This window comes from Phascolarctos cinereus, unplaced genomic scaffold, assembly GCF_003287225.1.
Source record: "Phascolarctos cinereus isolate Bilbo 61053 unplaced genomic scaffold, phaCin_HiC Scaffold_4;HRSCAF=312, whole genome shotgun sequence".
NCBI classification, from domain to species: Eukaryota; Metazoa; Chordata; class Mammalia; order Diprotodontia; family Phascolarctidae; genus Phascolarctos; species Phascolarctos cinereus.
This window is the reverse complement of record NW_027555847.1, coordinates 405,896,331-405,908,928: the sequence shown is the minus strand read 5'-3', so window position 1 is coordinate 405,908,928 and position 12,598 is coordinate 405,896,331. Positions and strand designations below refer to the sequence as shown.

Below are 12,598 nucleotides of genomic sequence, written 5' to 3'. Positions count from 1 at the left end.
CTCCAGTTCCTGGACTGCATTGTGCCCTGTGGTGGGGTGTGGTTAGCAGCCCCACCTTCTGTACACACACCAGGCAGAGCCACCTCTGCCTTTTCTGGCTCCGCTGGTAGAGCTAGGGAAGGATGGAGAGGAGCGGCTCCTGGCGTTCCCACTAGCAGCATGGCCTGGCCGGGGTACCCTCTTCGGCCTCATGCAGTGGCGGGCGGGACACCAAACCACAGAGGCAGAAGGGCTAAGCACTGGGCCGGGTACCGATGGGATATCCCAGGGAGAAAAAAGCCAAGTTTTTGGACAAATTTGCCAGCATAAGAATTTCAGGAAATAAGAGACTCCATTACTTAACCTGAAGCACACATTTTCCTCAAGCACTAATTGGCCTTCAACCTCCTCAGACATGATGGAAAATAATCCTATAGTAGACCACTGTCTGATAAAGAAAGAACTGGCACTTTTTGAAAAAAATAATGGAAGATATGAATTTAAATGAAGATAAAAAGGCACCATTGCCTTCCAGGAAAAGAACTTGAGTATCAAAAAAGAAATGGTCATGAATATTGCTTCTAAGGTGAGATATCTCAAGAACAGCCAACAAATATCACCACAGAATTCATCCATTAACTGACAATAAGAGTTGTGAATGAAAGACTTGTCCTGTGCTTAGAGTTCCTCTGGGTGTCTTTGACATTATTAGTTGGGTGGAAAACTTTGGCCATGAAGGTCTTCAGCTATTGCTGGATATTTTGGAAAAAATCAAAGTAAAATTGATTAAATGATTAAAAGCACAATCCAGGGGAAAAATTGTGAGGAAGAGTCTGCACAAAGTCATACCGGGTTTGAAGGCTTTGGTGAACACAAAGTATGGTTTGGAAAGAATTATGGCAGAAGAAAAGTGTCTGTCATTATTGGCCAAAGTCACAAGCAAGCCCACATGATGATGGATGTTGTTAAACTTCTTTTCTTCAGTATGTATTGTTGGAAAGTAAAATGTTTTTGAAGAAGTTTTAAAAGCCTTAACTACAGCTAGAGAAGAAAAAAAAATCAATAGGTTTTCTTTGATTGTAGAAGGTCTTCAGGAAAATTCTGTTCAATTGGAAGTAGCTTGTATGCATCAAAGCCTTTGTTAACATCTCCTGATGACTTAGACTTTAGACTTCACTTTAGAAATAAGTTTATGCAGTGTGGATTGAAACAAATACAGCCTAATTAGAAATATATCAAAAGTGATAGTCTAGATATCAAGCTTAAAGCATTTGATGAACATAAAGAGGAAAATTTCATTGATTTTTCTCATTGCTTAGGAGATATTAGAGCTGAACCTGATGAAATGAATGATGTTTACAATATGTTATAGAAGACAGTGAAGGAAACAAGAGTGAAAGGATATTTTCTTTCTATAGTTCAACATTTTTTCCTTATCAGAAATGCTTATTTCATATGACCACAGTATTTCAAAATAATTGAAGAATGCGTATTTCAGGTAGTATTATATACAGATGGAATATATCCTGATTTTGCATATAAAAAATTAGATCAAAGACAATCTGTAGATGTTTGTGTTGATCAAGAAAAACTAGAAGAAGCTGAAGAAAGAGCAGCCAGGAAATTTGAAAAAGAATTTACAATTCACCAAGAAACTCAGCCCCAATTACAGAAAAAAAAAGAAGAGAAAACCACTGAGCTCCAAGCAGAATTACAAACTTTTAAATCCCAGTCTGGTTCATTACCATCTAGTTCAAAAATTTCTTTACCACAGTCAACTGGAGATGTAACTGATCACCAGTTACCTCCACCACCATCCCTGAAACTGGGTAGTGTGCCTTCACCACCTCCACCCCCACTTCCAGGAATGCCGGTGGCTTTTGGTGCTCTTCTTCCTATACCACTCCCCCCAGGATTTCTTGGAGTATGCTTATCTCTTCCTCCATTAACATTTTCATTTGGACTGAAACCAAAAAAGAATTCAAACCTGAAACCACTATGAAATGACTCAAGTGGCTAAAGATCAGACCTCATGAAATGACTGAAAACTGTTTCTGGTTAAAAGCAAATAAGAACAAGTATGAGAAGACAGACTTGCTCTGTAAACTTGAAAATATGTTTTGGTGTTTAAAAAAAGAGAGAAAGGAAGAAAAGGATTTGGCAGACAAGAGAATAATAAATGAATTAAAGAACTGAAAATTCTGGATTCCAAAATTGCCCAGAACTTTTCAATCTTTCTGGATTCTTTTCTTTTGCCATATGAAGAAATAAAAATAATGATATTGGAAGCAGATGAAATACAATTGGGACAGTTTGTGATTCAGAACTTAATAAAGCACCAGCCAGATCAGGAGCAACTGAATTAATTGTCTAAGTTCAAGAATGAATATTGTAACTTATGTGAGCTGGAACAATTCACAGTTGTGATGAGCACAGTGAAAAGACTATGGCCATGTCTGCATGACATTCTCTTTAAACTTCAGTTTGAGGAGCAGGTGAACAACGTCATGCTGGACATCATAGCTGTCAGTGCAGCCTATGATGAGATAAAGAAGAGCAAAAGCTTCAGCAAGTTATTGGAACTTGTGTTGCTAATGGGAAACTACATGAATGCAGGCTCCTGGAATGTCCAGACCTTTGAGTTGAACCTTAGCTCTCTGTGCAAAATAAAGGATACAAAGTCAGCAGATCAGAAAACAGCATTGCTCCAATTTTTAGCTTTAGTATGTGAGGAGAAATAGCCAGATATCCTGAGTTTTGTTGTTGATTTGGAGCATACAGACAAAGCTAGCAAAGTCTCTGCAGAAACCTGGAGAAGAATTTGAAACAGATGGGAAGGCAACTGCAGCAGCTTGAGAAGGATTTGGATTCCTTTCCTCCCCCTAAGGACAAACAGACAAGTTTCTAACAAAGATGTCCAGTTTTATGATCTCTGCAAAAGAACAATGCCAAAAAAATAATTCAAGAATGCACGGAAACATGGAAAAATTGTACCAGAACATAATGGGCTACTATGCTATTGACATGAAGGTGTCTGTGGAGGGATTTTTTACTGATTTAAATAACTTCAGAACTATGTTCCTGCAAGCAATGAAGGAGAGCATCAAATGAAGAGAAGCTAAGGAAAAGAGAAATGTGCTGGAATGGTCAAGGAAAAAGAAGAAAGAGAAAAAATGGAACATCAACAAAAAAGACACTCTTGATAGAAATGAAATGTGAGGGTGATGAAACAGGAGTGATAAATAGTCTGCTGGAGGCCTTTCTGAGACTGAAGGAATTGAATACCAAGGCCTAAAGATATCCAACAACATCTCAGTCCAATCTCACAGTGCCTGTTCTGAAAGCATGTAATCATGAGAACCAGAATAAGCAGCTGGTGGAAAGGTCCCATTTCCACCACAAACTCAATGCAACTCAACTAGGACTACTGTTGACAAGGAACTTAATTATAATCAAGACACTCATTCATCTACCGTGACGATCAAAAATATTAGCAAAGGAGACCTGTAACGCAGAAAGCATCGAAGAAAACAAAATGGGGCTTCTTGGCTCTGTTTCTAAAACTGAATCATTTCCTGAAATGGAGTGCCTGCTGGCAAGACCTCAAGCTTCATGAATTCAGTTGACAGAAATGATTAAGCAAACTATAATGGCATACTATGCTTGGCGGCAACACTTTTAAAAATGCCTTACTTTTGTATAGCTGGCTTTATATAGTTACGCATTTCAAAGTATATCACAATTCTATCTAAAATTCATACTTGTAATGCTTTTGCTATATGTTTGAGATCTTGTGCAAAACTATAATGTGCTTAATGCCTTTTTGTTGACAATCTGTTCTACTACAGTTGGAAAGAGAGATTGAATTATATATAATATTCTAGTGAACAGGTGGGTGACTACTCTATTCAACAATATTTTCTTAAAGAAAATATATGATATGCCCACAGGTCTAAATAATTACATTGGATTTGCTGTCTATGTCTAGTTCAATGAATCTCAATCTCAGAATTGAACTCAATGTATATATGCACATATGTTTATATTTATATATAAGTTCTTTCTGTAGTTATGATCTGCATTCTATCATCATAACACAGAAATATGAAACAGGCATGTAGACACATAATCATTGCTGAATTCAGGATGATTAGATTCTTCAGGACAGTTAGGCAAATTAAGCCATTTAAAATATATAATGTATGATGACTATATAACTTAAGCTTGTACACAATGCAGAAGTGTTTATATAAAATGAATATCTTATGCCAAATTTTTGCTGCTGAAATTTTACATCAGTTCTAGAAGACTTTTTTTAGCTTTCAATCACAGCCATGGCACAAAATTATCATTTTGTAATTTCCCAAATGTTCATTTTTTTGATGTCATGAGATAACAATATTGCAGATTTTATAAACTATATGACCATCAATAACTTTTATAAGAAGGTTTTAATAAACAAGTTTTCTTTTAAAAATATTTTACATAAAAATAGGGGCATTGCTACTTGTTAATTTCTCATCAGAGAAAATAAACTTTTTTCAGTAAAGGGGGAAAAAAACAGAAGCCAGTTTGAAATCTTGCCAAAAGGTGAGCTGGTGTAATTTGAAATGGGAGAAGAGGGCTCCTGGGTTCAACAGGAGCAAGATGCCATTAGGCTCCACACATTCTCTATACATGGGCCTCACTAGCACGGCTACTTTAAGATTGAACACGCTCTCCTCAGGGTATGTATAAAAGGCAGTAAACACCACTTGTCTGGGGATGTTTTTGTAAACTTCTGTCTTTGCTCATCTTCTTGGCAAATATCACTTGGTAAAAGTTAATTGATATCAATTAATTAAGATATGTGGGTGGGAGCACACCGATGGGTGTTCATGAGTGATACTGCTATAAACTGCAGCTCTATTAAATTACCCTATGATAGAAGCCTAAAGGGAAAAGCAGTTAGGTCTCCTCTGGGGGACAAAATCTCTCAGTGTGAGTTGAGTTTGGAAGAGTGAGCCCAGAGTGAACTAGAAAAAGGCATTCCCAATTCCCTTGGGTTATCCCTGAAGTTAATAAGGAACCCTTCAAATGTCTTAAAATTTTTCTCAAAAATAAATAAGTAAATAAAGCCTTTTTCAGTGCTGTTGCATGTGCTTAAAAATATTAATTATTTATGTTTAACATTCTCTTCTTTTTAAATTTTGAGTTCCAAATTTCCCCCCTTCTTCTAACCCTTTCTCCACCCACTAATAAGGCAAACAATAATAGGATATCAATTATACACATGAAATCACACAAAACGTTTCCATATGAGCCATATTATGAAAAAATAAAGCAAAAATATGAGGTATTTATACTTAAATTTGCACTCAGAGCCATTAGTTCTCTTTCTGAAGGCATATGACATTTTTACATCACAAGTCCTTTAGAATTGTCTTGAATCATTGATTTGATCAGGGTAGACAACTGTGAAAGACTTGATCTTCATTACAACATTGCTGTTACTGTGCACAGTCATCCCCTGGTACTTCTCAGCTTCATTTTGCATCAGTTCCTATAGACCTTGCCATGTTTTTTTCATTTCTTTTTGCATTTAATATTACTTTATTTTTTCCAATTATATGTAAATATAGTTTTCAACATCCATTTTTGAAAGATTTTGAGTTCCAATTTTTTCTACTTTTCTCCATTCCCTCCCCATCCCTAAGACAGCAAGCAATCTGATATAGGTTATACATGTACAATTTTGTTAAACATATTTCCACATTAGTCATGTTGTGAAAAAAGAATCAGAACAAAAGGGGAAAACCACAAGAAAGAAAAAAAAACAACAAAAGTGAAAATAGTATGCTTTGATCTGCATTTAGACTCCATAGTTCTTTCTCTGGTTGTGGTTAGCATTTTCCATCATGAGTCTTTTGGAATTATCTTGGATCATTGTATTGCTGAGAAGAGCTAAGTCTATTATAGTTGATCATTGCACAATGTTGCTATTACCATGTACAACGTTCTGGTTCTGTTCCCTTCACTCAGCTTCAGTGTCTTTCCAGGTTTTTCTGAAATCTACCTGCTAATAATTTCTTATGGAACAATAGCATTCCATTGCATTCATATACCACAAATTGTTCAACCATTCCCCAATTGATGGGCATGCCCTCAGTTTTCAATTCTTTGCCACCACAAAAAAAGTTGCTAGGAATATTTTTATACATGTGAGTCCTTTTCCCTTTTTTTTTAATGATCTCTTTGGGATACAGACTTGGAAGTGGTAATGTGGGCTCAAAGGGTATGTACTGTTTTATAGCACTTGGGCATACTTCCAAATTGCTTTCTAGAATGGTTGGATCAGTTCACAACTCTACCAACAATTCATTAGTATTTCAATTTTCCTACATCTTCTCCAACATTTATTGTTTTCCTGTTTTGTCATATTAGCCAATCTGATAAGGGTAAGGTGGTATCCCAGGGTTGTTCTGATTTGCATTTCTCTAATCAACAGTGATTTAGAGCATTTTTTTTTATGTGACTATAGATAACTTAGATTTGTCCTTCAGAAAACTTCCTATTCATATTTTCAACCACTTGTCAATTGGGGGATGGCTCTTATTTCTATAAATTTGACTTAATTCTCTATCTATTTGAGAAATAAGGCTCTTATCAAAGAAACTAGCTATAATTTTTAAAATATTATTTTATCGTTTATGGTGCTTTCAGCAAAATGAAGTTTCCCTGATTAACTCTTTTAATTATCTCTTTCTGTTTTTGCTTTGTCTGAAATCATGATTGTTATTCCTGCCTTTTTTTTTTTGCACATCTGCTGAAGCTTATTAGATTCTGCTCCAACCCTTTATTTTGCTATTATGTATGTGTCTTTCTGTTCTAACTGTATTGTTGGATTCTGGTTTCTAATTCATTCTGCTACCTGCTTATACTTTATGCCCATTCACATTCGTAATTATGATTATGAACTGTGTCTTACCCTCCAATCCATTTTCTTCTGTTTATTCTTGTCCCTATCTTTTTATGCTGTTCTTTCTCAAAAGTCTATTCTACTTCTAACTCTTGCCTTCCTTAATCTACCCTTCCCTTTATCATCTCTTCCCATGTGCTTCTCCAATTTTTCCTCTAACATTCTCGTCTCTTTCTTTAACTTTTCCAGGAATTTTGTTTGGCTTGAGTCTAACTAGCATTTTTCTTTGAGACTTCGGTGTTTTAACTATATCTTTTATTGTCTTTTTCAGAGTTTTTGTCTTGGTCTTCCCTGACACTTAGTAATTTTTTATGGTCAGGTCCTTTGTTATTATTGTTTGATCAATTTTCCAACCTATTTCTTGACTTTGAACTCTGTGTTAAAGTTGGACTCTCTTCACCTAGGATTGGGGAGGCATTGTCCTAAGCTATAGGCTTTTTGTGCTGCTGTTTTTAGTTCTAGTTCTGGGTGTTTGCAAGTTTTTAGTGCTTCCAAGGTGGTATGATCCAGGGATAGGTGTGGTCAATGCTCCCCTTGTCTATGCTCTGGTCCTTACCCATTAAGCACCCCTACTCCCCTACAGCTGCAAGTGTTAGTGCTTCTCTTGGCCTTGGAACTGTGATAAGGGCCCATGCTCCCTTGTGATTCACCACAAGTACTTCTCTCTGTCCTGGAATTATAACCTAGAACTGCATATGGCCAATAGAGTTGCCAACCAGCATCAGCTATACACAGTGCTAGAAGAGGTTTTCTGTAATCTCTTTCTGACCAGTTGTCTGCCCCCTGTACCATCTCTGAGCTGAAGACTCCCAAAGCTGCTGCTGTAACCACAGCTGCTGTTGCCTCCACGTTTGTATACTCCAAAAAAGCCTCCACCCAGACTGATACTGTGGACCTACTAAGTTATCTTAAGCTGAAAAAAAAAATGTTTCTTTGACCTTATGTTGGCTTTGCCACTCCAAAATTTGTTCTTAAGGTATTGTTTTAAAGTGGTTAAGACAGGGATGTTGAGAGAGTTCAATTGAGTTGCTGCCTCTAATCTACCATCATGGCTCCATCTTCATGTGCTTTTGAACATTCTATTTTATTGGATTTTTCATTCATTTATTGAAGTCTCCCACATATTTTAGGTTTTATAGTTAAACTCCAGAAAATGAAAAGTCTTTGCAATGTAATTAGAATATTAACAAAGGTTATTGACCTCAAATGTGTCCTTATAGAAGAGGATTGGAAGTAAGGGAGAGTTAGGGTAGAGGGATTTTTCCCTTTTCCCCTTATTTTGGAAGAACAACTTCTGCCCATGGACCACTCTGGTAATTCTCCCTGAGTGAGCTATCTAGCGCCACATGCACTTCAGAAACCATCTGCTACATTTATGTAAGGAAACAAATTCACACACACACACACACACACACAACATATCACATAGCTAGAGTATTATATGAAACCATGGAGCTAAAATAGGATAGCTCGGAAAGGAACAGACTGACTTTTGTTGTCATCCAAATAGGAAGGATCTATATTTTCCTTAGTGAGGATAACTCCCTCTAATGATGTTGACTGCTGAAATCTTATTTGAAAATACAGAGCCAAAGTGACTAGCCCATGGATGGGGAGCCTGTTGCCTCGAGGTGATATGTGGCTCGCTAGGTCCTCAAGTGTGGCCTTTTGACTGAATCCAAACTTCACAGAACAAATCTCCTTAATAAAAGGAAATTGGACTCAGTCAAAAGGCCATACCCAAGGACCTAGAAGGCTACACATGGCCTTGAGGCCAGAGGTTCCCTATCCCTGGACTAGCCCATGCTCATATAGCTGGCAGATATTAGGGCTAGAGAGTTAAGCCTAGGCCATCCTAACTCCAGGACCAGTAACGTTCCACTCACCCATGCTGGCCCTAAGTGAGATCTGTTTACCAAAAATGCTTGATTACTGTGGCAAAACACACATTTTCTGTGGAGTGCAGGTCTTCTCCCTCTCTGTTGAGACCCAATTATTTTCAGGCTTATATACAGAAGCCCAAACTTCTAGTGCCATCCTGTGGATAAGATTACTCAGGAGGGTAAATGAACCTGGGGTTGGTATAGCAAGTTAACTATGGAATGTTCTGGTGAGTCTATACTTAACCATGAGTATAGCTAAAGACATTTAACCTCATGATACTACTTTGAGTTATATAGTCTTTTTAAAAAGAAATGCTTTTGGCCTTTCTAGATAGGCAGTTCCTCAACATTTATATCCCCTTTTTCACCACAGAGACTTGTAGCAGCTTATATCTCTATGGAGCTACCCTGAAGTTTGAATTCTTCCTGGAAGGCAACTCACTTAGGATTGCTAAAGAAATAAATGCTTTTTCCAGCATACCTGCAATATCTGAATAACTCACAGAAATAATGTAGGGCAAAGACTAAGTCTCTGGCTTAGCTCCCTCTTTTTGTGGCTTTCATACTTTACTGATTTTTAAGCTGAAGGCATCATGTTTTATCATCTTTCATATGTCAGGTATTTCCTAAGAAATTCCCTTTTTCATACAAGATAGCCAGATTGATGGACTTTTGAGCAGGAGTTAACCAGGAATTCTCCTTCTATCACAGTACTAAAGCTGAGGCTGCCTGAAATCTCCTTTTCTCTCACTAGGATTGGATTTAGGGATTTTGCTGCCTAGGAAATCTCCAATCTTATTCTAGAACGATGGCTTCCATAACTGTTGAAATTTAGGTTGCTAAAGATCCCACCCCCAGGCTTGAACCTATGCAGAAAATCCCCTTTCTTGAGCTTGAAGACTAACACTGCTCAAGAAATCCTTGACCTCTGTTTAGGAGGCTGGAGTCTAAGAATTTTTATCACTTAGCCACATTATTCCTCTCTCTATTCTTGTTATTTATTAGCTTAAGAGGAAGCAGTAATTTGGGATCTAGAACTCTCTTTTTCAGTCACAAGGACCAATTGCATATACAGTTCCTATGGGCCTCTGCACCAAGGCAATCATTTACAGCTCTTGGGGAACTCTTTCCCAAATCCCCCAGCCACGAGCTCTGCTCTTCAAAGCCCTAGTCTGTCTTTCAAACAAGGAAGAGAGGCTTGATCTGCAATTGATGTTTCCCTACTACATCACAAAAGGGTGGATCCTCTCAGGGGGCCATCCTACAGGAATCTGACGTACTAGGATGTAACAAGAACCATATGAATATCTTCCATAAAACAATATTGTCAGGGGCAGCTAAGTGGTGCAGTGGATAGAGCACTGGCCCTGAAGTCAGGAGGACCCGAGTTCAAATTTGGCCTCAGACCAAACTTACTAGCTGTGTGACACTTACGAGCTGTGTGACCCAGGGCAAGTCACTTAACCCCAACTGCCTAAAAGCAAACAAAAACAAACAAACAAACAAAAAACCAGTATTGTCAAATATTCCAATCAAAAGCTCACTATCATTTCAATTCATCAGGATGTTCAGACAAAGTCCTTGATCAGTCCTCAGGTGACATCCTTAATCTTGTCAATAAGGTGCCAGTAGATACTCCCTCCATGAGGAGATGCTCTGAAAATACCAAAATAGACTTACCAGCCTGTATAGCTTATTATATTGATCAAGGAACTCTAATGCTCTAATAAAAGTGACACTAGGAATAAGCAGATATGAGATGTTATCACGTAGCGTCCAGCAGCTCAACATAATAATTAAACATTGCCAGGAAACACAAAGAAAGAAGAAAGCAAGCAAAATCTACACAATCTCAACATGAATTTGTGGTAAAATGAAAAGGGCATCATATAAGTAAAGTGATATAGTCATGGGTTGGAAGGCTGTACGTAATATGAAGGCACTTGACAATTCTATCACAGAGAAAAGAGAATGTAGGCTTAATGGGAAAGGAGGTTGTGTTGTCAGTCTGGTATTTTTACCTTTTTTTTTTTTTGATAAAAGATGATACCTTAGTTCTCAGCCAGAACCATGATTTCATGATTTTTATCCATGTCTTCCCATAAATCCTGTAAAGAAGATCTGCCAAATTTCTTGGAGGTATCCCTAGGGGAGTTTTCACTTTCTGTGGCTATCAGTGAAGCGCTTTAGCTCTTAGGTTAGAGCAGAGGAGCAACAGTTATAAGGTGGAATGGAGCTCAAAATTCATCCAGTCCTCCTCTTCATTTTACTGTTGAGGAAACTGAAACCTGGGCACGTTAAATAATTTGCCCAAGGTTACACCAGCAGTTGTTATGAGATAGGATTTGAGCTCAGTTCCTCTGACTTTGGAGTCTGGGTCCGTCCCATTGTATTGCCTTGATTCTATTAGCTGCAACTTACATAAATGATCTCCTTGTCTCTCTCAGTTTTTCTGTTTCTGTGCAGACTCCTAATTCTATTTCCAAGCTAGCTAATACTTAGGAATCAGCAGGCAAGGCATTATATTGCTCACTCCCTCCTATATCCTGGTTAAAGTCTTAAATGTTAGTCAAAACTTAAAAAATGCTTAACCAGCTAAGTGCATTTTTCTTCCTAGCATATGTATTATGGATTCCTGACTTCACCTATAACCAGCAAGGGTTGCTATTTCCTTGGGGCTATCCTCCCCTCTTCTTGGCCCTCTATATAATAAACCACATCATTGATACAGAGCAATAATTCTATCCCTGCAGAAGAATATGCATTTATTAAATCCTTAAAAATAATGTTCATGGAATTCATAATTGTAATGGTCACTGTACACATTACATAAAATGCTTTTTTATTTTAATGTTTAAAAATTTGGTCGTTAGTGAACATCTGAAATCTTTATTAAGTAGTGTTATACATATATATATATATATACATATATATATAAATATATATATATATATATATATACATATATATATATAGGACAAGCATTGGTTTTAAACCATCTTAAAAATTTAAGTCAGCACCAACGCAGTTTATAAATATTATATACTATGAATATAAAATATTCTTCAGCCAGTTACATTATGCTAATTCTAAAAGATTGTGTTTACTGTAATATGCCTAATGGTTTAGAAAAAATGCATATTCACACAAAATTTTCATTTAGGAGACTTCACAAGGCAATTGATTGTACCTATTTTCCTTTTGAAAATCAAAATTTATTTTAACTAACCCAGTACGTTAATATAGTGTTATGATACTGTCTTTATTTAAGAGGTAGATAATAATCCCTATTATACAGATATGAAAACTGAGGCAGAAAGTTATAACTTGCTCAAGTCCATATAGAATATCTCAATTTACCAGAGATATAACCTGAGATATACACAATGAATGGGACATAGGTTATCATATCCATCCTCATACTCTCAGTTATTAATATCTCATGTACAGGGACAGACAAACCTTAAAGGTTACTAAACACTTCTTGGCAGCATGGAAAATATGACTGCACACACCCAAATCCAACCTGATACTTGGTAAATACTATACAGAATTTCTGTTCCTGGACTAAGATCCTAATGAATGTTTTTAGTGCCACTAGTTACTGATTTGTATTAACATTATTATTAATAAGAATATATTGTTATTATGTAGACTAAAATCAAAACCATGAAATCAACTATTCAAACTGATGCATAAGATTTACACATTTTAAATATGTAACAGTATACCATCTTCTGATCATCTGTTTGATAGGTTTTTCTGTTCTTTATCAGGA

The 12,598-nt window shown here is 36.8% G+C and overlaps 1 protein-coding gene and 1 pseudogene across 1 annotated transcript in view; one reads left to right on the top strand and one right to left on the bottom strand.

Moving 5' to 3' along the window:
• ADCY2 (adenylate cyclase 2) overlaps positions 1–12,598 on the bottom strand; it is a 554,774-nt gene that overhangs the window by 206,139 nt on the left and 336,037 nt on the right. The gene's annotated exons all lie outside the window — the stretch shown is intronic.
• On the top strand, positions 395–3,595 carry LOC110220420 (protein diaphanous homolog 3 pseudogene; annotated as a pseudogene).